This window comes from Hyaena hyaena, unplaced genomic scaffold, assembly GCF_003009895.1.
Source record: "Hyaena hyaena isolate Hyena2069 unplaced genomic scaffold, ASM300989v1 scaffold_314, whole genome shotgun sequence".
NCBI lineage: Eukaryota > Metazoa > Chordata > Mammalia > Carnivora > Hyaenidae > Hyaena > Hyaena hyaena.
Window position 1 is genome coordinate 1,794,035 of NW_024080947.1, and position 24,224 is coordinate 1,818,258.

Here is a 24,224-nt window from a genome sequence, read left to right on the forward strand (position 1 = left end):
AGCTTCTGTCCAGCACTAGAAAAGTCAAGTTTCCTGAGTCAAATAAGACAGACAGCCTTACTGATGACCCTGGCTCATCACTGCTTTAGTTGGCTTGACACTAAGATGTGGCTCAAATCTATCAAGACTTTATCTCCTCTAGTGAGTCCAGAAGAGGCCTTCTGCCATTTTCAAATGCAGAGCCGGGCTCAACCTGATGAGGACAGTGATCAGGCAGCTGTTTATTCAATGCCATTGAAATGCAAACCTTTTGAGTAAAGAGTCCATGCCAGGAAGGAAGAGAACATCTGAGTGGAAGGAGGAGGAGATGAAATGCACACTGGGATCTATGCCTGTATATCTTAGGGATGAAAACTTTGTGTCTCCACTTGAAAAATCTCACCATCTATTAGGGACAGCGATCTACTAAGAAGCATCTGAGATACAGCTATCTAGTTTGGCACAAACTTTCACTTTTACAAAGCTTATATGAATGATTCTATATCGTAGAGTTTTAGCACATTAGGTAAATCAAATTACTACCCATAACATCCCGTAGGGGACCGAAGAGCAGGAAGGTTTAAAAGACATCAGGACCTCACTGGACAGATGGAAGGATAGGTAGGGGGAAGGAAGGAGGGAAGAAAGAAAATAAGGAAGGGTAGAAGGAAGGATGGAAGAGACAAGGCTAAATCTTTTCTTAACAAATCAAAAGCTCTCTTACTTAACGGGCAGATTGCAAAAGGACATTTCACGCTTAGAGGCAGGTACAAGAAAAAAAAGATAATAGCCCTTTACAGGTTCAAAATTATATCTTCTCTGCAAAGAGTTCTCATAAACAGCATTAATAAATACAAAAAGAATCTTTTCTGGCTGAATGTACAATTAGGTCAGCTTGCTTCATATACTTTAATAAATCAAACTCTGGGGAGAAAACATAGTGCCAAACATTCAAACTCATGAATCAGGAATTTGGGAGAATAATTCTAAAAGCTACCACAAATCTCCAAAACTTAAGATTCTTGAGCAAAGACCACTACTTACCTTGGAACTTTTCTTTGACTTGGTAATCCAAGGAAGCTTAAATTTTTCTGGTTGAAATCTAGGGGAAAGAAAGAAGGTACCAATGAAATCGCTACACAGTAAGTTTAAAAAAAACTCCAGTGGAAAAAAAATTCTTCAAAGTCCCTTTGCACATATAATTTAAGAAAAAGGAAACCATTAACCAGACAAGAAATATGAATATAAAAAGGACACCTTCCTAGAATCAAATTCCACAACATGCATTTCACATAGGCAGGTTTCTTCCCCCTCTCCTGAAATGTGGTCCATATAACTCCGCAGGTTAAAAAAATGAAAATAAAAGAATTCTGACATAGTTCAATGATATCATTTAAATTTCTTATAGTCACTGGAATAACTCAAAGCAATTCAATATGGAATGGCACAGTTACATACTCCAGGGGGGAAAAAAAGAAGGAAAAAAATTAAACAATTTTCGGTCAAGGTAACACTGAAACTCATCACTGCCTGGTGTATTTGAGATATCTTGAAAGCGTGTATGTACTTAAAGGGTTGATGAGGATCTAGGGGAACACTTCTGCTGTTTTTATTGCCTTCATTAAAACCTAAACAATGACAACACATCAAATTAACTACTTTTTTAATTTGTAAAGTCAAGATCTGTATCATGTAAAGACAGGTGGTAACAAACCCATGCAGCAAAAACATACATCCCGGTGAACCAGATAATCAAAACCAGGCGCAGACAAATTCATACCAGTCTAATGGCAAGTAATCTGTTTTACAGCTTTTGGCATAGTAACCCTGTGCCCACCAAGAAAACCACAAGCAGACCACTTACAGAGACTTCTAAGGAAGTGCCTTTTCCTGTTTAATATTTGGGGGCAGGAGCCTGAGGAAAAGTAGGTACAAAATATACCAGATGCTGACCTGGCCTCATCCATCAAAACACATCCAAGATCCCGGAATTTGGAAATTGTGACTAACTGGAGACATACAATAAAATGCAAGGTATAATGCCAATTCAACATCTAGGCTTTTTTCCCCCCAATTATACAAATATCTGGCTATGTATGAGAACTCAGTTCAAAAAACTATCTAATGTTGTAGAAGAAAATTTCTGATTCTGAGGCCTATTCACATCACATCCTAATGATACATCTGTGCCCAGAAAGACTTATTAGCTACAAAATGCCTGAATTTCACATGTGACATTCAAAATAACTTCAGCATTTCACTTTTGTTCAATCGGTGAGCAGAATCTGTGACACCTTCCAGTAGTTAAACGGAAAGTATGTCTATTCCTCTGCATTCCAAAGGAAGCCACTACAAAAACAGCATTTTGTTCCCAAAGAGGATCATGTGAAGATTCAATAAAAAGACAAACACCCCTGTCTACTGGAAATAATCAGTATAGATAGCATTCGGTTTAGGAAAAAATTTTAGCTTAAGCCCAGCACATCCAGAACTTGATCCAAAGTTTGGGCATTCGAACTGAATTTGCAATGTTTCCTGCATAGAGGCTGCAGTGGCTTAGCAGTCTCTGTAACTTACACTAGGGAGGAAAAAAAAAAAAAAAAACCCACATTTTTCAGCCATAAGATAAGCTAACGTATACACTCAATTAGATATTTAAAGTGTCCTTTGAGGAAACTCTATCACTAACTGGACACAGGAGAATATAAGATAAAATAGAGGATGCAGGGCTTTCATCATATTATACAACAAACCCATACATGCAATTCCTATTTCTCTTGCCTTACCTTGTCTCTCAGAGAACGTGAAAGCTCCCAGATAGCTGGCAATCTCTGGGCTTCTGAACATGGTTGCATACAGAAAGTTTAGTAACAGAGCCTGCTCTCTAGCTTAATTCTCAACCAGACCCGGCCTTCAGCCTGTCTAAGCAAAACTGGGTTGGGATTTTTCACAGCACAGGACTACAGCAATCAGGCACTCATGTCCTTGAAAAATATAGTCAGTGCAAAGTAGGAGGCTGCAGGCTGGAGCAGCTCAAACCCCGTAATCAGATTACAAGCAGAAATCAGGCCTGTGGATGCTGAAACAGGCTGGACTCTGCTGATGGGCCATTCTCGATGTTACCACTTCAAGGCGGGGGCCAAATCACAGCTTATGCTTTAGCTAAATAGACAATAGTTGCAACCTAACCATCACCGGGGGAGTCACAAACTCCTCTTCTCTTTAAAAATAAACAAAAAAGAACCGTACAGAGGCTCTTCATGTACTGGGAAAAGGGTAAGCCGCCTAGCAATTCCCAGGCTGCTCAGAGTCTGGCTTTGGCTAAGTTAAATGAAATATTTCACCTAACAGGGAGCCAAAACCCATTGTTAAGAGTCCAGATTTATGAACAACATATGAGCGAAACTGCAAGAAAAGAAGACGCAGATACAACTGGGGGTTCAACAATTTTAATTTGAGACAGAAGCTCTTAAGCCCTCGTAGGCTACCCCCTTTTTATATCATTGTTACTTTTGAAAGGGAATTAAGTTTTAAAAAGCAGGTGTACTACAAAACTGAGGGGAAGGGACAGAGCTTTCCCACATGCCCCCCACCGCACTTCTACATCACCCGTAGCCTCCATCATAAGCAATGGCACTCACCAGAGTGGCACATTTTTACCAAGGATGAATCTGCATTGACTCACCATAATTACCCACAGTCCATGGTTTACCTTATGGTTTGCAACATTCTATGGGTTCAGAAGAATGTGTAATGACATCTCTCGCATCGTAATATCACACAGAGTTTTTTCACTACCCTGAAAATCTTCAGGGCCCTGCCTTGTTCACTTCCTTCCTCCTCCCCTGGCAACTACCTAACTTTCCCCATCTCCCTAGTCTTGCCTTTCCTAGAATGTCAGATAGTTGGAGTCATACAGGATGGAGACTTTTCAGGTTGGCTTCTTTCACTTGGTAATATGCATTTAAGGATCCTCCAGGGCTTTTCATGGCTCGAGAGCTCATGTCTCTTCAGTGAGGAATAATATTCCATTGTCTGAATGGACCACAGTGTATTTACCCATTCACCCACTGAATGGTTGCTTCCAAGTTTGGGCAACCATGAAAAAAGCTGCTATAAACATCCACGTGCAGGTTTTTATATAGACAGAAGTTTTCAATTTCTTTGGGTAAATAAATACCAAGGATCATGATTGCTGCATCATATGGTAAGAGTATGTTTAGTTTTGTAAGAAAGTGCCAAACTATCTTGGAAAGTGGCTGAACCATTTTGCATTCCCACCAACAATGGATGAAAGTTGATGTTGCTTTAAATCCTTGCCAGCATTTGGTGGTGTCCGTGTTTGGGATTTCTGCCATTCTAAAAGGCACATGGTGATATCTTATTGTTTAACTTGCATTTCCCTGATGCCACGTGATGTGGAGTGTATTTTCATGTACTTATTTGCCATCTGTGCATCTTCTTTGGTGAGGTGTCTGCTGAGATATTTTACTTGGTTGTTTGTTTTCTCATTGTTGAGTTTTAAGAATTCTTTGTATATTTTGGATAACAGCCCTCTATCAGATGTGTCTTTTGCAAATATATTTCCTAGTCTGCAGCCGTTCTAATTCTCTTGAACCTGCCTTTTGTACGGTTTTTATAATTTTAGTAAAATCTAGCCTATCAACTTTTTCCATTATGGGTCATGGCTTTGGTGTTGGATCTAAAAAGGCATTGCCATTCCCAAGGTCATCTGGGTTTTCTCCTATGTTATCATCTAGCTGTTTTATAGTTTTGTGTTTTACATTTAGGTCTATGATCCATTTTGAACGAATTTTTGTGAAGGGTGTAAGGTCTGTATCTAGATTCATTTTCCCCCCATGGGGCTGTCCAGATGTTCCAGCAGCAATGGCGTCAGAGACCGTCTTTGCTCCGTTGCATTGCCTGTGAGTCTCTACTCCCTTAAGTCCCAATTCCCTGTACTGGCCTCTCCATGTCTCCAATCCTAGGAGCAATGGCTCACTCTTGGTCCTCCCCTCTCCTCTGGATCCAAGAAGAGTTGTTGATTTTTCAGTCTGTTCAGCTTCTTTCTTGTTGGGAAAAAGTGGTGACTTCCAAGCTTCTTATATGCAGGACCAGAAACTCTGAAGTCCCCTGTTTATTTTTGCAACATGTAGATGATGAGCCCCGCAGTAATAGAGACTGACGATTTTACAGCTAAAAGGAGCATTAAACAGAACCTAAGAAAGTGATCTCATTTACAAGATGAGGAAACAAGGCTAGAGAAGTAACTTGCTCATGGGCACTTGGTTAGCGATGGAGCCACAGGATCTTGGGAGGGTGGCTCAAGACCATGATTTGCCCCCCTTACCCACTGGGAGACAGGGACCCTGGGTATGTCCATCTTTGCATACTTAGTACTGAACACTGTACCTGGTGCATAGCAGGCCCACAGAGAATGTGTGTTGAACAACCATATGAAATGATGAGATAATCTTTGCTAATGGCTAGAGATCACACTAACATGATTTCCATTGATTTTATATCCTAATTTCAAACCAGATTGACTTAATCTGATCTCTAAACCACAGACAAACTTAACCTGAACAGGAAGAATTATATGCCAAACTAATCAAGGTACATCGACAGAAGGTACGTTGGCAGAGTAGCCACTGGTTACTCCGTGGGTCAGTGGTAGCATGTGGCATTCTCTGTATGCTGCTGGTTACTACACTTCTTATAAAGCTGGGGAGAAATACGGCGAAAAGGGCAGTTGAAACAAACTTGGCAAGGAACAACATACATAGCTCTGGAGGTCATGGCTAACTGAGAAAAAAAAAAATAGGAAAAAGGAAGTGTTGGAAGAAGAAAGGGGGAGGGAGGAAATTGGGCAAGCCAATTGATTCTGGAAATGAATAATTAGATGAGATGAAGTAATATCTATGTTTCACAATCTTTATAAAGAATTTAGTTTATGAAACACAGTATCACCTGCTCATGATCATTTATATTTCGAAAACTACTCTTGTTAGAGAATACTCTATTAGAACTATCTTAAGTGTATCTAAATGTTTATTTTGAATTATTACTAAGGAATAACTCTAGTTTAAAATTTTAAGATGAAATTCCAAGAGAGAATAACAAGGATTTGGATGTTCTCCTTAAGTTGGTAATGGAGGGGGCGCTTGGGTGGCTCAGTCGGTTAAACGTCCGACTTCGGTTCAGGTCATGATCTCACTGTTTGTGTGTTCGAGCCCTGCATTGGGCTCGGTGCTGACAGAGTCTGGAGCTGTTTCAGATTCTGTGTCTTCCTCTCTCTGACGCTCCCCTGCTCACACTGTCTCTCTCTCTCAGAAATAAATAAAAAACATTAAAAAAAATAAGTTGGTAATGGAATCCTACCAGAAATACATGTCTCTCTCACCCATCGCTTATGGAAAAAAACAGATTTCTATATGGCTTCATTGTTGAAAGGAAAAAGCACAGCATTCTTTATTAAATTATGGATCTGCAATTTAATTTCCTATTTAATTATCTCATTCTCATGAGACCAAAAAGACTGAAGAAATCTACATTTTACATCTATAGAAAGCATTAAGCCTTTTTTATTTACTCTCCAATAATTAGAAATAATAACCATTAATAATAATGTTATTATTTTAGGCTGGCTCATTCACACAGAATAACTACAAGATAGACACACGTTTCCTGACATCATTCCATAGGGTAGCTATTTCATTTCTCTGCAGAGAAAACTCTAAGTTGTGGTTGTGATTTTCTTAAATTTCAGGGAGAAGACATCTGGATTTAAAACAGAGATGGTGCTGTCTTCCCTTTCCAACAACAGCACTTAACCACCAGCTCAACACAAGGAAAGGAGATTCACAAGATGCACAAAATTCTCTAGCACCGTGTCCACTTAGAAAAACTGATCTTTTCCATTAGCAAAGCACCACAGCCTTCAATACTCAGAAGTAATGTTTAAAGGAAGGATTTTATTGGAAGTTTCTGAAGTTTGAATCTCTAACTTAAAAAGAAATATAGCAAATGATTAAGGTTTCTCTGGATGGGACAAAAGAAAATGCTTCAATGAAAGGGGCATAAATGTGTGAAATAGGGGGGGGGGCCGCAGGAGGGAGGTCACTGCCACGGCCATGGGCATGTCAGGTCATGATCCGTGAGTGGTGGGTGACCAAGAAGGATCTATGAATGGGCCACTGAGATGCTGACATCCCAAAGTGAAATCACTTGGTCAAGTGAATCAGGCCTTGGTAAATCCAAAGACTTGGACTCTGGGAAAACTGGAGGTGAAAGGGCCATCCTGATCACATGGTCTTCATTTTGCAAAATACTTGACTATTCCCTTGAGGTCACACGGTTATGGTGTGACAGTGCCAGACTAGAAATCCACATTCTCTCCCTCTCCCCAGGATTACTCCCACATTCCTGATAGGCCTGGATACAAAATAACAGAGGCCATTGTTATAAACATGTCCTGAACTGATGTCATTGGATCTCTCAACTCTCTCTCTATGTTGATTTTAATGGTAAAGGGGCCAGTCTGACCCCAAGGGGAGGAGTCAAGCCAGCTTCTAGTTGCTTCTTACAAATCTCGTATGGTTCCTCGGTCTGGCTTTGGTTCCACAGATGTTCCTCAAATACAGCACTGACCGCAGACATGAGTAAATAGGGGATATCTGAGACCCTTGGGCAAATACAGAAGTCAGTGTGCCTGGTGGCAGGTGGGTATTATGGAAAAAAAGCAAGCAACTGATAACTGATTCTTCCCCCCCTTCCCAAGGTCCCCACCTTATTGGAGATGGAGAGGATAAGGGTGTTATGAAAGGAAGTTACTTTGAACGAGTTCAAGGATGTTTACCAGTTTGTTGATAAATACATAAAACTGGAGTCAGCCTACAACATACAGAAAAAAAATGGGTAAGTAAATTACACAAGAAAACAAGGTTTGAAATGCAGTCGGTGAACTGGAAAATTTTTCACGATGTATTAGAGATCCACACCCCACTTCATTGGAAAGACAGTAAATAGACCAAAACATTCATTATCTCGCTACTCCAATATAACTGTTCAAGTTGTTCCTCCTCTATCGTCCAAAGTCCCCACAACAAGCATGAATCACTTCTACAGTTACCAAAACAACTAATTACAAATAAAGATGAAGTTAATAGGTCCTTTTGAAATCCCAAGGCTTAGAGTTGGCCTAAACATCCAGGAGAAAATCATGAAGGGAATTGTATCTGTGGGCTCATGGCACAATTTCAATCTGCCCCTTTCCCCTGAGCACAGGCATTTCTTGGCTATAAAGGAGCTGGCCAGAGAATCGCCAAAACCCTTGATAACATGCAACCCCATGTTGCTCAAACTCCACCCCACATGGGCCATAATCACATGGAAATGCCTAGACCAACTTCCCCTGCCAGCCAACACTGAATTCACCTGTTAAAAGCCCCGTCAGAGATTTTCATCTCCTTCAGTATTTCCCTATTGCCAATTACCTTCTTCCTGCTCAAAAGCCTCACCTTCTAAAGGATTATCAATCTGAAACACATTCCTAGCACAGTGCCTGGCTCGGAACAAACTATAAATACTGGGTGAATGAGTGAATGAATGAGCCTGCAAGCAGACAAGCAACAAGATCACTTCTCTCCTTCCTCATTCTTAGATTTTGGCCCATTCTCAGCCAACTCTATTTCTTTTCTAGGAGGCATAAAGGAGAATGGTTACCACTCCTTCCTTACCATGAGACTCTTACTAAAATCTGGTCTTTCCTATGTCGTGAAGCAAGGATGTGGAACATATTTGCGCGCAGGGAGAAACAGGAAGAAAATGTTAAAAGATTTGCCAGAGATATGATGTAATGGGAAAAACAAAGCTGATATCTACAGTCCAACTGTGGACAATGTCAGTAGGAGTCCAGGTAAGGAGGGTCACCACCTAAATGGCCAAGGTAAAAGATAAAGCATTAGAGGACAAAGGATCAAGGTATTAAACCCGCAGGGAATGCGTGGCACAGTTCACAGCTGTGGCTCAGGATTACGTGGCAGCTTTATTAGGAACCAGTCCCCCTGTCTGTTGTCTGGCTGACATATTTGTGCACCCCTGCAACGTGAGGTTGCATGTTCCAGGACAATAGTCGCCGCCATCAGTACCTCCTACCTTTGATGATTCATGAATAACAACTATTATTCAACTATCACTCACCTTTGATTGGATCCTATATCCTTTTCCAATATAAAACCCTAACACCAAGCAACAGTGAGACTCCTTTTCCTTTCTAAGTTTCCTACGTCAATTACAAACCTATTCAGGAGTCAGACTGTCACATATGATTCTTGGCTCTGCTACATATTAGCATGAATTAGGCAAGTTATTTAACCTCCCTGTGACTCAGTTTCTGCATCTTTAAAAGAGGATAATAAAATTATCTCCGAGAGTGGAAAAAAAATCCCTTTGGGGGTCATCACCATGGAGGATGAAATGGGAACAAAGCCAAGAAAAGGAAAACAGCCTGACACCTCCACTGGCAACTACCCATTTTCTACCAGACCTACTGGGATGATGTGCAGAATAACATAAGACCCGGGACCCTTACTGACCTGTCATGCCGGGGTGGGCACGATGCTAAGTGCTCTGGGGCATTAAGCTCATTCAGCGCTCTCAGAGCCTACAGGGAGATACTGCTACTATCCCCATCCTCACATGAGGAAATGGAGACTCCGTAGGCTCCAGACAGACCACTTAAAATGTAGCTCTCTGGGGTGCCTGGGTGGCTCAGTCAGTTGAGCGTCCAACTTCGGCTTAGGTCATGATCTCACAATTTGTGGGTTCGAGCCCCACGTCAGGCTCTGTGCTGACAGCTAGTTCAGAGCCTGGAGCCTGCTTCAGATTCTGTATCGCCCTCTCTCTCTCTCTCTCTGACCCTACCCTGTTCATGCTGTCTCTCTCTCTCTCTGAAATAAATAAAACATGAAAAAAAAATTTTTTTTTTAAATGTAGCTCTCTGAAGGCAAAACAACCATTTCCTGGTCAGTCAAAATGAAATCAAAGAGGTAACTACAAAGGGGAGGTCATGATTACATGAAGAATGTCCCATCGGCAGGGCTAGGGGCACGGACCCCTTGGACAATCAAACATCCAAGCAGAATTTCTGACTCCCAAGGGCACTGATGTGGCTTATTCGGTTAGGCAGTTAAGTGTCTGACTTCAGCTCAGGTCATGATCTAATGGTTCATGGGTCCAGGTCCCATGTCAAGGCTCTGCGCTGACAGCTTAGAACCTGGAGCCTTCTTCGGATTCTCTCTTTCTCTCGTTCTGCCCTTCCTCTGCTCACACACTCTCACTCTCTCTCCCTTTCAAACATAAATAGAAATAAATTTTAAAAAAAGGGGGGGCACATGGGTGGCTCAGTCGGTTAAGAATCTGCCTTCAGCTCAGGTCATGATCTCACAGTTTGTGGGTTCAAATCCCACGTCGGGCTCTGTGCTGACAGCTCAGAGCCTTGAGCCTGCTTCGGATTCTGTGTCTCCCCTTCTCTCTGCCCCTCCCCTGTTCATGCTCTGTCTCTCTCTGTTTCTCAATAATAAATAAATGTTAAAAATTAAAAAAATAAAGAAATTAAAAAAAACTTTTGACTCCCCCCAAACTGAACTGAAAATAGCCCACTGCTGACCAAAAGCCTTACCGACAACATAAACAGTTGATTAATGTCATATGTATTTTGTATGTTATATGTATTACAGCCTGTATTATTTTTTATTTTTTTCATGTTTATTTATTTAGAGGGGGGGGTGCAGGAGTAGGGGAGGGAATGGAGAGAGGGAGAGAAGGAATCCCAAGCAGGCTCCATGCTGTCAGCACAGAGCCCAGCACAGGGCTCAAACTCACAAACTGTGAGATCATGACCTGAGCTGAAACCAAAAGTCCAATGCTTAACAACTGAGCCACCCAGGCACCCTATCATATCCTATATTCTTAGAATAAAGTAAGCTAGAAAAAAGAAAATGTTATTAAGAAAATCAGAAGGAAAATCTATTTATAATACTGTACAGTATTTATCGGGGGGAAAATCCACATAGAATTAGGTCTGCACAGTTCAAACCTGTGTTCTTCAAGGGTCAACTCTATGGGGGAAGCACTCAGAAAACTGGAGTGCATTATTTAATATAGTGGCTCTCTGTACTGAAAAGAGATGCGAGCATCTGTGACACGCCATCTGAGGTCTGTATGATGTCACCTTATGCTTCCTCATTATGCTCCTTGAAAAGCACCTGAAGAACTCACCACAGGACACAGGAAAATGAGCTGACATTGAAATGGGCAATTCCTGACTACATGCCATTGTGAGTTACTGATACATTTCTAAAATTTTAAGAAGTGTGGCAGAACGCTCTTAATGAAATCTACTCTAAGCTATGAAAGGCGATGCTGGGCTAAAATTCCAAAGTGAAAGCTATATTTTATAGCCTAGGAAAGCAGTATTTTCTGTGCTAGAAGCAGCTGTAAATGGTATTCACATTTTCTGTGGTGGATTTTATTTATGTGTGCAGACTCAATCTGGGGCAGAATTGCCTGACAGGAGGTAATCCCGCCAGTGGGAAGCTCATTTAAGTCCTTTTCATTTCCCTTTTATCACATATGGGTTTATTCATACATTCCAGATTCCTCATTTTAGTGAAATTCCCCTCCTGTGTGCATCGCAAAATGCTTTGCGAATTTTGGTTACGCGGTAATATTTAGGCTAAGTCTCAAATAAAATTTTGTGTTATATGACTGCGTATGGTCCTTTTAAACAGGCCAAGTATGCAGACATGAAAAGGCAAAATTACTTTCAATGGTAAGAAATATTACAACTCACAGAGATTTCTGTTTCAGATGTGTTAAAAAGACCATGTCAGTCTTGCTATATTACAGAACTCGTTTTTAAAGAAAAGGCTTACTGCAAACCGGTAAGGACTTATTCGTGCCTTGAAATGTTCAAAAGAGGAATGTTAACCTTTGAAGTGAAAATGATTAAGTGAAAATGATCTCTAATCATTTTCACTTCTGGTCGACTTTGAATCTGTAGCTAATAATTCTTGGGGAAAATAACCCAGGTGGCTTACAGGAAGAGACGGTGGTCAACGGTCAACTGTTTCTCAGAGCAAGGGAAAAAAACAGAGGCCAGTTCCATGTTGAAAATGTGCACTGGAATACACCTACAATGGGAGATTGCTCAGCCTTAAGGAACGGCACTCTGACATGTGTTATGATATGGATGGACAGTGAAGACATCATATTCATGACGAAGCCAGACACAAAGGACAAATACTGCAGGATTTCCCACCTATCAGGATGCAGAGCAGTCAGATTCACAGCAGCAGAAAGTAGCATGGTGGTTACCAGGAGCTGGCATGCAGGGGGAATGGGGACAGAATGTTAAAAGTAAAGCACAAAGTGACACACGTTTCAGGCATGTTCTGGGGTCCAGGGCACAGCTCTCCTGAGGACATTGGACCAAAGGTGGAGGCTGACTTGCATGTGGCCCACTACTCCCTTCCAGGTCAGGGAGATGCCAAGGACATTTCTGACCTACTCAACGTACCAATACACAAAGGGCCCCATCAACAATGATCCAGAAAATGAGTATACATTTAGGTATTTAGTGTAAAATCGGAAACTGTATCCTAGAACATAAAGTGTATGACGGCTGCAGGGGTCCGAGCCCCACCTTGCTCATTGGTGGCTGAGCCCCAGCTGAGGGGAAGGGGGTTGGCAAGGTTACAGTTATCCAGGGAGCTTGGAGAAGCCTTCTGCTGAAGCCAGTCATTCAATACTCGCTGTTTGATGGTTTTAACATGAACAGAAAGTAAGGAAACACTGAATCATCAGATATGAGAATTTTTTATGAGCCTACAAATCCAGATGGCATACAAGTAAATGTATAATATTCCTGTTGAAACCTGATAGATTATAGCTGTTCTACAGCTATAATTGAGTGATTTGAAGGCAAGAGCTTTGAATAAAATAATTTTGGGGCTTCCTTGTCCTCAGAAGGGCATCTTTATAAAAACAATAGCAGGGGTACCTGGGTGGCTCAGTTGGGTAAGTATCCGACTTCGGCTCAGGTCATGATCTGAGTTCATGGGTTTGAGCCCCACATTGGGCTCTGTGCTGACAGCCTAGAGCCTGGAGCCTGCTTGGGATTCTATGTCTTGCTATCTCTCTGCCCTTCCCCTGCTAGTGCTCTCTATCTCTCATAAATAGATAAACATTCAAAAAATTAAAAAAAAAAAAAAAAAAAAACCCAGCAACCTCACAAAACTAATTAGTATGAAAACCCAAGAAAAATCCAGCAAACTGTCAACCCCAGCATTTTCAGTGCTTTACAAATGTACATTAACTGGTACCCAGGATGGGGGTCTGGGGGGAGGTTGCTGAGATTGGGCATGTTAATGATAGCTTTATCTATGGGCAATGATGACCAGCAAAGCAGATCTTGTGCTCAACGACTGAGTGGCATAGGAAGGTTATGACACAGAAGTTGAAGATATATTCTCTCTGCTTGTTGAAATGACTAAAGATATACTTACACTCATGAGTAAGTTTAACACCTGATATAAGGTAAATGATAACAAAGTTTGGTGCCCCTCAGGGTCAGAGTAGGTACCTGTTAAAAAGGAAGGTCCCCCCTTACCCTAGATATGCCCCAGAGTTTGAGAAACACTAGTACAAGTCATTCATGAGATTACATCCAGGAAGAAGCAAGAAAATTGAATCAGTGGAGGCATCTGATGAAGGAAGGCTTCCTGGAGAAGGTGCCTGGTGAGTGTAATTGGGAATGGAGGAGAGAAATGGATGGCTAGCAGGAAGGGGTGATGTAATCATGACACATGGGATGAGAACAGTGCTTTATTTATTTTTTAAATATTTTTGAGAGAGAGAGAGAAAGCACATGAACAAAGGAGGGGCAGGGAGAGAGGGAGACACAGAATCCCAAGGGGATTCCAGGCTCTGAGCTGTCAGTGCAGAGCCTGACATGGGGCTTGAACCCATGAGATTGTGACCTAAGCCGGAGTCAAGATGCTTAACTGACTGAGCCACCCAGGTACCCTGAGAACAGTGCTTTATTAAAGGAGGTGGGAGGGGCACCTGGGTGGCTCAGTCAGTTGAGTGTCCAACTTTGGCTCAAGTCACTGATCTCCCAGTTCATGAGTTCAAGCCCCAGGTTGGGCTTGCTGCTGTCAGCAGCACAGGGTTGGGCCGGGGGGGAGCTTCAGATGCTCTGTCTCCCTCTCCTTATGCCCCTTCCCTGCTTGCACTCTCTGACTCTCCCTCTCTCAAAAATAAATAAATTTTTTAAAAAATATAAACAATAAAAAAATAAAAATAAAGGCGGCATGGGGCTGAAACGGGGACCACATTCAGAAGGAATGTGAGATGCCAGGCCACACAGAGGTGGAAAGGCAGGTGGGAAGGAAGGAACTTCCCAGAACAAGGAGACTCATCTACTATGAAGACACATGAAAGCTGTCACTGAAGTCCCGGTAGAAATAGAGATTCCAGGTTCTCTTTAGGCATGGACACCAAGCTGAAATACATCATGCCGCACGGTCTTTATGTGGTAAGAAAGTAGTTTCCAGAAGCACAGACGTTCTGGCCCAGTCACTTCCTCTATGTGGCTTGCATGCCTCTTACTATAACTGGGACTGCAGACGGTAACATAGAAACCCTTATAAAGGCCAACTCCCTTTTCATACACTCGTTACTGTGATCCCTCCACGGGTCACACCCTGACCCAGGGCTGGTAACTGCGCCCTGTGTCATTTCCGTTACCAGACAGAACAGGCTAGCCAGCTTGTCACAGACACTTGAAGCCAGTGAAACAGAGTGACCGCTCAGGATGGAAGTTCCAGGGGGGATTCAGTGTTGGGAGCAAGATGTAAACTGAAGACGAATATTTCTCGTTTTCTGCACAGTCTTTCCAGTTAGATACTCAGCCGCCTACCTGTATCCAACATGCAAAAGACAAACGTCGAAGATTTCAGCCCCACCCGCCGTCTCCCATCTCGTGCAGTATATTCCCACGCCGCTCCCAGAAGCTTCCCCAAGAGGATTCACTGAGCAACTACCAGAGGAACCAGGGCGCTCGGTGTGCTGGACAAAGCACCTGTCCCCCATGAGTTCAGGGTGAAGATGAGGAGATCACCTGATAAATGACGGCGAATTTTGGTACAGAGTTGCCAGCCAGGGTCGTCTTCTACCTTGTTCTCACCGACCCTTTTGAAGTTTCCCTACTTCTTCTGTTGTTCCTATTAAGTGCATATATTTGCCTTCCCCATATGGTAAACTCTTTCTGGGTACAATGAGAGGCCCTTCCCTCCAGCTCCAGAACAGCCACGTGCATGGCAGAATTGAGACCAACATGGCGGGGTTACCTCACTTCCTAGAACAGAGAACCCGCGCACTTCCTTCCCCCTCTTCTCTTCAAAACACCTGCTGAGATGAACTGAAGTATTTTAACTGTGACAACATGAACATACGTATGTAAACTGCACTGTCCTATTCGATGTGAATTACATGATTTTTTACATTCATACTGATTTGGAGTGAAATATTTATTATTGCTTCATTGTAGCTAATCGCTTACTGATGTAATTAAGGAATAATCAAACAACTGATTAAAGCAGTATGATTCACGTGAGTCAGCAATTCTTCCCCTTAAAAAGGCAACACATTTATCTTTCCCAGGACAGTAGCTACCTTAAAATCAAATCCTTGTTTGTGAATAAAGTTATATACAAATACCTAAAAATCACATTGGAAAGCTCCAATGTCCACCTGCCTGAATCCTAACTTCCTCATTCAAGATAACTAGATGTAAATAAAACATTCAAGCAACAGTGTTGTAATTTATAATAACTTTGGACTTGTGGACTTTATGGCTTCTCATTCAGGGACTCAAAGTTTATGTTCTAATAAGAAGCCTCTTTCTTCCCCTGATATCTTGTGATGCATAAAGAAAATGTACCCACTCCAGAGACTTCCCTGTTCCTCCTTGTTCTACACACAATTAACATGCTTTGCATTGAGATTCAGGGGTCTTCTAAAGTCCTAGGGGAGCTTAGCCCCAAGCTAATAAACCTCTTTTTGTACAGGTCAAAGGTTCTCATTAAGAACAAGTAATCCAAAGTTATTGCCCATGTCTTGTGGAGCCAGTCAGCTAAGAGGTCAACAGAGATGGAAATAGATATTTAAAATGAGGGGGGCGGAGGAGGGATAAGAATTTCTTTAATGGGATGGGCAGAATGAATTTATCCTTTCCCTGAAAGATAAGAAGCTCCACTCCCAATGCCTATACTAACCCCAGCAGTGGGAGCTGTCACTCCGCATAGAGAGCTGGCCACCTTTGCAGCTACGACATTTCTAAGGGGAGAGAAACTCTGGGGCGGTTAGGCAAGCTGCCCTTGCTCCTTCCATCCTCAGAGGCTGTCCAGAGCCTGTACCAGGTTCAGAAATGAAAAAGAAATCACTTAGACAGGAGACATGAACTTGAAGCTCCTGTTTGGTCACTTGCCGCATAATTAATTCAGGCTCCTCCTCCGTGTGCCCCTCTGTCCACAGGCAGCTTTGGTTCATGAGCCACGATCGCTAATTTCAGGAACTTGAGAAGTCAGAAGAAAAATTTTTAGTAGAAAAAAGTGCCGCCCTCCCTAGTTTCTAGCCACTGCATCGGTTTTGGAAAAAACACCAAAGAGAAAAGATGAATTCAGCCTAAAGCGTCCAATCATGGAGATATTTCTCTCAGATAATAAGCTGTGGCTATTAACCACTAACACCGAGTAAAATTTATTATTGAAGAAACAATAAGGCTGGTAACGTAATGAATGTCATTTCAGAAGAGAAATTTAAAATGGAGAAGTCGTTTTGGAGCTCATTCAGTCTAACCCTATATTTTACAGAGAGCAATGGAAGTGACTTGTCCAAGATCACTTAGCTCATTTGTGACAGCCTAGAGCCCAGGTCCCCTGGCTCCTAGGACTCGGTTCTTTCCACTGTACCACCTTGCTGCCTGGTGACATGACCTTCCTACAGCACACATGACCTCACCACTAGCAAGACTTGACTAGAAAATGCGATCAAGATGCTAAGAGTCTCCAAAACATCTTGGAAACCATTAAACATTGCCTGATAGAGTCCACGCTCCATTCAGGAAGTCTTAATATAGTACAAGCTACACGGTAAGGAAAGCCTTAGAAAAGGAGACATACTGCTCGGGCCTTTGGGAAATCACTTCCTGTTTTCCATCCACACCATAAGTATGTCTGCCAAGGACAGTGCATATTGCTGTCATCACAGCACACTAGAAATAATTGAGCAGTACTAGGCCACGTCTCCAGGGTTTGGGCTCTCTGGCTCCTTACAGGACAAAAGCCCACTGCCACTAGCTCTGCCGGCCTGTCCCCTGGTGCCAGCCTTCCTGGCCTGCTGGCCTGCCTAATAAGGCAACGTGCAAGGTCACTGGTCGGCTTATAGGTCACCCACTGTTTATTGTGCAAATTCTGGACTCACAAGCAAGAGCCTACCTTTTGGCAGACAAAGGGTTACCCTTTGCCAAAAATCTCTTATTTGGTCCATTTACATGATAATAGATACTGGTCTGTAAAGCCTGCCAGACTGGACACAGGTTGGCTTACAGGGTTAAAGGAACTTGCCTTCCGCAGGCCTGGAGTAGCTAGGCTTCAGGGGAAATTTCTTTGCCTCCACCTCCTTCAGCCCCCTTCCCAGGTCCCTCAGAGAACTCACACTCGGATCTCTGGAACAACTTATTTAGCATGCATCCTGACTCTTGAGGCGCCCAGACTTCAAAAATAGCAACACGACTGTCTCCAAATAGATTGCATGTCCTGGGTACTTAAAAGGGAGTCACTGGGTCAGGTGCAGGAACAATCCTTAGCATTCCAGAAAATATGTGCTGGCGAAAAATAAACTTCTGTCTTTTCAAATAAGGAGGCAGAGCTGTTGGCCAAACAGTGCCTTAATACAAACACCCATTATTTTTAATGGTGTTAAAGTCTGGGCTCAGAGACTCTTCCCACCCCCCGCTTTGGAGACTTCTTTTCCACATAGAAGGGAAAGGAGACATCTATGATTAACTGTGGCACATTCATCACTGCACAAATTTCCTTCAGCTTTTAGCCACAGTCTCTTTGTCATTTGGAAGGCATTCCCCCCACCGGCCCACCAAAATTTGATATGTCCCAGGAGAGTTTTGAACAGTACCAACATTTCAAGTTTCAACAGCAGCCTGGTGATCTTGATCATCTTCCTGGAGCAAGATGAGGAAGGGTCAGGGAGCATGAGATTGCAAACCTTGGGGACAGTATTCACCAAACCATCAGGGCAATTATGAAGGCCAAGATACAACCCAAATCTGTAACTATGGTGAGCGGAAACTGATCCAACGGCCTCACCCTTCCACCCTGAGCTAGCATCCAATGTTAACATTCTTTCTGCGTAAACACATGGTTCCTTTAGAACCAGAGCCCCGACTGTTAGCATGTAGCAGCCATGCTTTGCTTCTCGGAGGAAGGCAGTTGAGAGTACCTAAAATAAGAGTTAGGAAAGACAGAGGCCTGTGCACTGCTGATATGCTGGGGATGACAATATTGGATCGATGTTTGGTTTTCATGAATCCAGGGTTTCCCTCTTCAGTCCTTACGGGATTCTCCCACCGAGGCATTCAGAAATCCCTGTCTAGATATTCATAACAATGAGAAAGAGCAAGGGGTGTCGGATACTTAAAACCAAAAGCTTGTCCTTGAGCTCTTGGAAAAAGCAGCCTTGGAAAGCAGAGTTTAAAACACACACCGGCCCCCATATTGTCCTAACATGCCTCTGTCCTCACAATCCCAAAGGCATCCGCTTGTGCTCTCCTTTACTGCCTCTAAATTGGGCAATGTAGGAGGGGAACCACGGGGCCCCAGGATGTAGGCAGACAGGGGCTGTGGAGCTGCTCTGGGTCCCTGTCCCCCCTAAGAAGGCAGAGGGAAATCATAGGACAGCTGGTGTGGACCACCACCTGCCTGTTTGGCTTTTGTGTTTACTTTACTCCCAAATAGCTAATTTCCCATTGTTCAAGGCCAAGTTAGAGAGCACTAAAGCACTGTTATTCCCTTTTCTTCTTCCACTGCCAGCTCCCGTGGCTGTTTGATTCCTAATTAGCACTTCCTGGGAAAAGGAAAGAAGAGGAGATTCCTAGCTACTGGCCACCGACCCTTGCAGGCAAGCTGGGCAACAAGGACCCCTTAGGGAGGAAGAGGAGATAGTTGGGAGAGGAAGGGGAAGGCGTGGTGTCTGCAGGGGGACCTGGATCTGCCTTGGAATTCCTACATGGCCAGACCTCAGGACGTTAGAGACTGCGAACTGAAGATAGTAAAACAAAAACAAAAACACAAACAAAACGAAGAAGTTCCTTTCTCAAATCATCAGCAGTGACAACTGGGCTCATCTTAAATTTATTCTCGTTAAATGTTGTAAGAAAAGAAAATGTCCTCTCTTCCAGTGCCTGTGACTCTCTCCTGAACAATGAAGATATTACTGTGCTCGCTGGCATTTCCATCGTAAGCAAGGTTGTCCAACAGGTTTTCCCACACAAGAGGGGTATTCATGGACCTGACTCCATCAAGCAGCAGCTGCTCATCAGTTTGAACATATATGTATTTAGTCAACATCCAGTTAACAGAACTAGGCCTGTGGCACTCTCCCCCTGAAGTTAAAACTGTGCCAATTACAATAGGCAGAATGGTGGATTTTTTTATCAGATCACTTCTTGTTCAGAAGAGGAAAGAATGTTCTTCTTTACTATGCACATTGCATCTTTTTTTGGCTATGAGACCATTTAAGCTATTTGACTGGATGGCAGAAAGTGACTTTAAAGTTATTAAGGACTAAATCGTTTGCTACCTACTTATATAGTACTTTGTTTTTAAGCACATTGTCAGGCTATTTTTATGGATATAATTTTAACCCGGACACATGTTTACCCTGTGTTCGGCTTAAAATATGCTGATACAGCTTTACACTCCCTCCTGCAGTGCTGATTTAACTTAGCCACAGCTATCCACATCTGAGAGTATTAGTTCAAGAACCAACCTTTCTTTCAAAAACGAATTAAAAACTTGATTCCTTAACTGCACTATCGTCCCCTAGTGGCAAAAAGGAGTTGATGCATTTTCCAAAGTCCATTTTACAAACACCCCTCTTAAAAGGAAAGCGTGAAGTCAGGAGGTTTTTTGCTGACAGCAGCTTTAATATCTCTGAGATATATACGAGCTGAAATGTTAGAAAATGATTTCATTCATTTACTCAACCAATAATACACGAAGTGTCCTAGAGGCTGAGCCCTGTTCTGGGGCTGGGGAAACAGAATGAGTAAGGATACAGGGGAAAATTCCATTCCAGTAATAAATACCCAAGTATAATACAACGTCCCACATGCCCGGTGGCCTTTTATTTTAATGTGTGTGAAATATATGTTACAGGAGCTCACTCTTAGATACTCTGGAAACATGAGTGACTTTGTATTGCTAGTCTGTCTCTTCAAGGTCTTGTCTGTCATTATCCTCTCCCCTTTACCTTTCCCTTCCCCCAGGCAGACCCAGAGCTGGTTTTGAGGTGCCCTCAGTAAGCATCTGCTAAACAAAGTGACCCATTAAATCCAAACTAATGAGACTTTATTATCAGCTAAATGAAAGCGCTTTTGCTGTTTTCGCTTGTCCATCTTGTAAACTAAAATACTGATAGTCATAAAAGTGAGGCAGTCTCATAAAAAAGTAACAAGTCTCTCTTTAGACATATAAACCGAGGCAGTAATACATTGTTTTGTATATAAGCATTACAGTGCTGTGAACATTTTATTCAGAAGCTCACATCTGACGAAACTAGAAGCATACATTCCAAAGCTATACAACACTATTGTTTCACACTCCCATCCCCCGTCTTTTCTGAAACTGGCCAACCCACAACTAACACCATACCTCAGTGAGTTCTTAGGTGCTGTGGGACGTACCAGGAGAGCAGGCAGCACCATCATCTCAACTTGCAGCACTGGGCGTGGCTGGGGGAACTCCATGCTGAGAAGGGCTCTTGCCCACCACGTGTGGGGAAGTGCAAGTTCAGAAGACAAAGGATGAGAAGGTCTCTCAGTAGCACAAACTCTCACAAAAGCTGAATGCATGTGGGTTCCCATTTCTGTTTGAAATTCTACCTCACCTGCCCAGGTACTGTTCAGTTTCTCACTGTGGGATTTTTTCCCCTTAAGGGTGAGGTCTCCGCGATGGAGATTTAAATGTCAAGGGGTCCACAGCTACAGGTCTCTGTTACTTATGCAGGAAAAGGCAGGTGGCGTCTCACAAGACCTACTGGGTGATCTGTATTAATACACAAAAACAACTATTGTTAAAATATTCAAAAGTGCAGGGCACCTGGGTGGCTCAGTCAGGTAAGGGTAAGTGTCTGACTTCAGCTCAGGTCATGATCTCGTGGTTCGTGGGTTTGAGCCCCGAATCGGGTTCTGTGCTGACAGCTCAGAGCCTGGAGCCTGCTTCAGATTGTGTCTCCCTCCCTCTCTCTCTCTCTGCCCCTCCCCTGCTAGTGCTCTGTCTCTTTCTGTCCCTCAAAAATAAATGAAAACATTTTGAAAAAATTCAAAAGTAAGCTTTGTCAGGTAAAATGCTGACCTGGAAAAGAAAGCCTACTTGATTTGCAAGCAAAATCTGTGTGAGCAGTATACCGTAAGTATAAACAAAATTCAAACAATTTACCCAAATGTGTCTATTCACTTACGTTCTACCTCATTTTTCAGAGCTAGAGAGAGGGTGGTGGCAATATGTTAATTTCAACTCAGTGTCCAAATTTAAAGAGAAAAAATCTCCAAGGTTCTAAATTATTGATTTTTTAAAGCTTTAAACAAACGCAGGGCTTTGGATACTCAAGCACACATCAAAAGTCATCAAAAATAGTGATACAGGCTTAAACATACCTCAGAGGTTGTGGCCCTCATCTCTGCATTATACTTAAAACTTTTGATAGCAGTGAGGTTAAGATTTGTATAGTTTGAGGGCACTTGTGAAAAAATGAAGGGGGGTCTCTAATTTTACACTAAAACTGTATTATAATGTTTTATACAGATTTATACAAATGCTTTCTACAAATTTTACACTATTTTAAAAGTGCAAACAAAGCACAGTTTGTCCCACAGTCTCCTGCAGACTCTGAGGAGGGGCCAGCAGTTGGAAGTAAACTGGTAAGTGCCTGAAGTCTGCCCTGAAACCTTCACATAAAGACTATCAGCTACTGTTCCTGAAGTTCCCAAGAAACTTCAGTTGGGACCTGGGGCGGGGGGGGGGGGGGGGGGGGGGGGGGGGGGGGGGGGGGGGGGGGGGGGGGGGGGGGGGGGGGGAGTGGTTCACATCTTATTTTCTACCCATCCTCCAGGAAGATTCTAGGCCCAGGGACCCGGTTAGCTCTCCATCAGACTCAGGCCCTCAGAATCCAGGTGGCTTTCACTGAACTCTGACCAGGTTGGTTATCAAAACCCAAATATGTCAAATACTTGCTACTCCTGACTTGCCTGCTTCCTTTATCACACATAGGAATCCACCATGCTTGGGCAATTCACCTCCAGCCAAAACCCTCTAAGGGAAAAGAATGTTACATTATAGAAGTTTCCAAACTAGCAATGGATTTTATAATTATTGTAATAGAACATCTATAATTATAAATGCATATAATATATATTTTGAATAGTGTGTCAAACTTTATCAAGAATGTTTAATACTACATATGTATTAAGCTACAGTCAATACACAAATCCTATAATTTTTTTTTAAAAAGACGACAGTATGTTGTTACATATACAGATTCCAAACCCTATCCTTGGAAGATTCAATAAGCCCTTTTATTTTTCATGGACACCCAGTTCTAAAGAGCTTGGTTGTCTGATTCCTCAGCCCCTGAAAAGATGCTGAGAAGCTTCTGGAAGGTTAAGAACCCTAAGGAAAGAGGGGAGGAGGAGCTGGTCCAGTGGCGGAGGGCTCCTTCACATCTCCTTAGGTATGCCTTTGCTACCCAACATCTGCTAAGCCAGGAAGTGAAAGTCCAAATTAGATTTCATGGAATTTGGGGTTCTTGTACACGGGTCCCCGGAAGGGGCCCCCTCCATGTTTCCAAGCCTGAAGACAGGTGTGCACAGCCTCAGGGAGCACCGAAAGTAGGTTCACCCGGAGAGTAGGTAGAGCGGTCTTGTTCCCAGAGAGCCTGCTAAAGCCAACATGCAAGGTGTCGCGGGGCACAGCGTGGGGACAAAGTGCCCTGACAGCAATGACACTTACCAACGATGGGGACACAGGCACAGAAGGGCCATGGCCACTCCATTGAAAAGCAAAGAAAGGAATTTCATTCATCCTACTAATCAGTTTCTCAACGGGGAAAGACTAAGGTACACACAGAACAAATTAGCCTTTGGGTGGGTAAATCTGTAAAACTCAGTTTTAAAGACATACATACATATTGCACGGGGGACAAGTCCTCAGCTCATTCTTGGTTTCTGCGTGTTTCTACCCCACGGGCTGGCTCCATACCCACTGTCCCACTCGCCTTCTTCAAGTGCCTCGTAGTTCCGCGTGACCGTGATTGTCTCCATGGTGCTCCCCAGGAACACAGGCGCCAGGCCACCGGTCACGGAGCACAGACAAAGTGACCCACCTGGCCCAACTGCTCCAACAGGTGCTCCACCCACTCGGCCGGCTTTCCCCTCACCCCACTGCCCCCAGTGGTCACTGGGGGAACAGCAGCTGTCCTTCTCCCCTTGCGGCCACCTGTGGGCTCATCCCTCCTCAGGCCTCCCTCAGACAGGCATCACTCCAGAACCTGCTTTTCTGCAGTGGCGCAACGCAAGGTGGTGGTTTTCACGTCTGAGAACGCAGGCTATTCCCCTCATGAGAACCCCCCTCTGGTGAGAGCTCAGCTATGCCAGATGGACCCTGCTGCTGGGTACCCTCTGTCATTTGTCTTTTAAAAATTTCTTTCCCGGGGCACCTGAGTGACTCTTCATTCTGGCTCAGGTCATGATCTTACAGTTTATGAGTTCGAATCCTGCATCGGGCTGTACACTGACAGCAAGGAGCCTGCTTGGGATTCTCTCTCTCTCCCTGCCCCTCCCTCAAATAAACGTGTAAAAAAAGAAAAATTCCTTTTCCTCTGGACAC

General features: G+C 43.2%; 1 protein-coding gene across 1 annotated transcript in view; it reads right to left on the minus strand.

Moving 5' to 3' along the window:
- Positions 1 to 23,540, minus strand: part of SVIL (supervillin) — a 121,915-nt gene extending 98,375 nt beyond the window's left edge. The window contains exons 1-2 of the mRNA XM_039248660.1: positions 23,524 to 23,540; positions 1,024 to 1,081 (exon numbers count right to left, since the gene is read on the minus strand). The gene's annotated coding sequence lies outside the window, so the exon portion shown is untranslated. The remainder of the gene's footprint in view (positions 1 to 1,023; positions 1,082 to 23,523) is intronic.
- Positions 23,541 to 24,224: the final 684 nt, after the last annotated feature.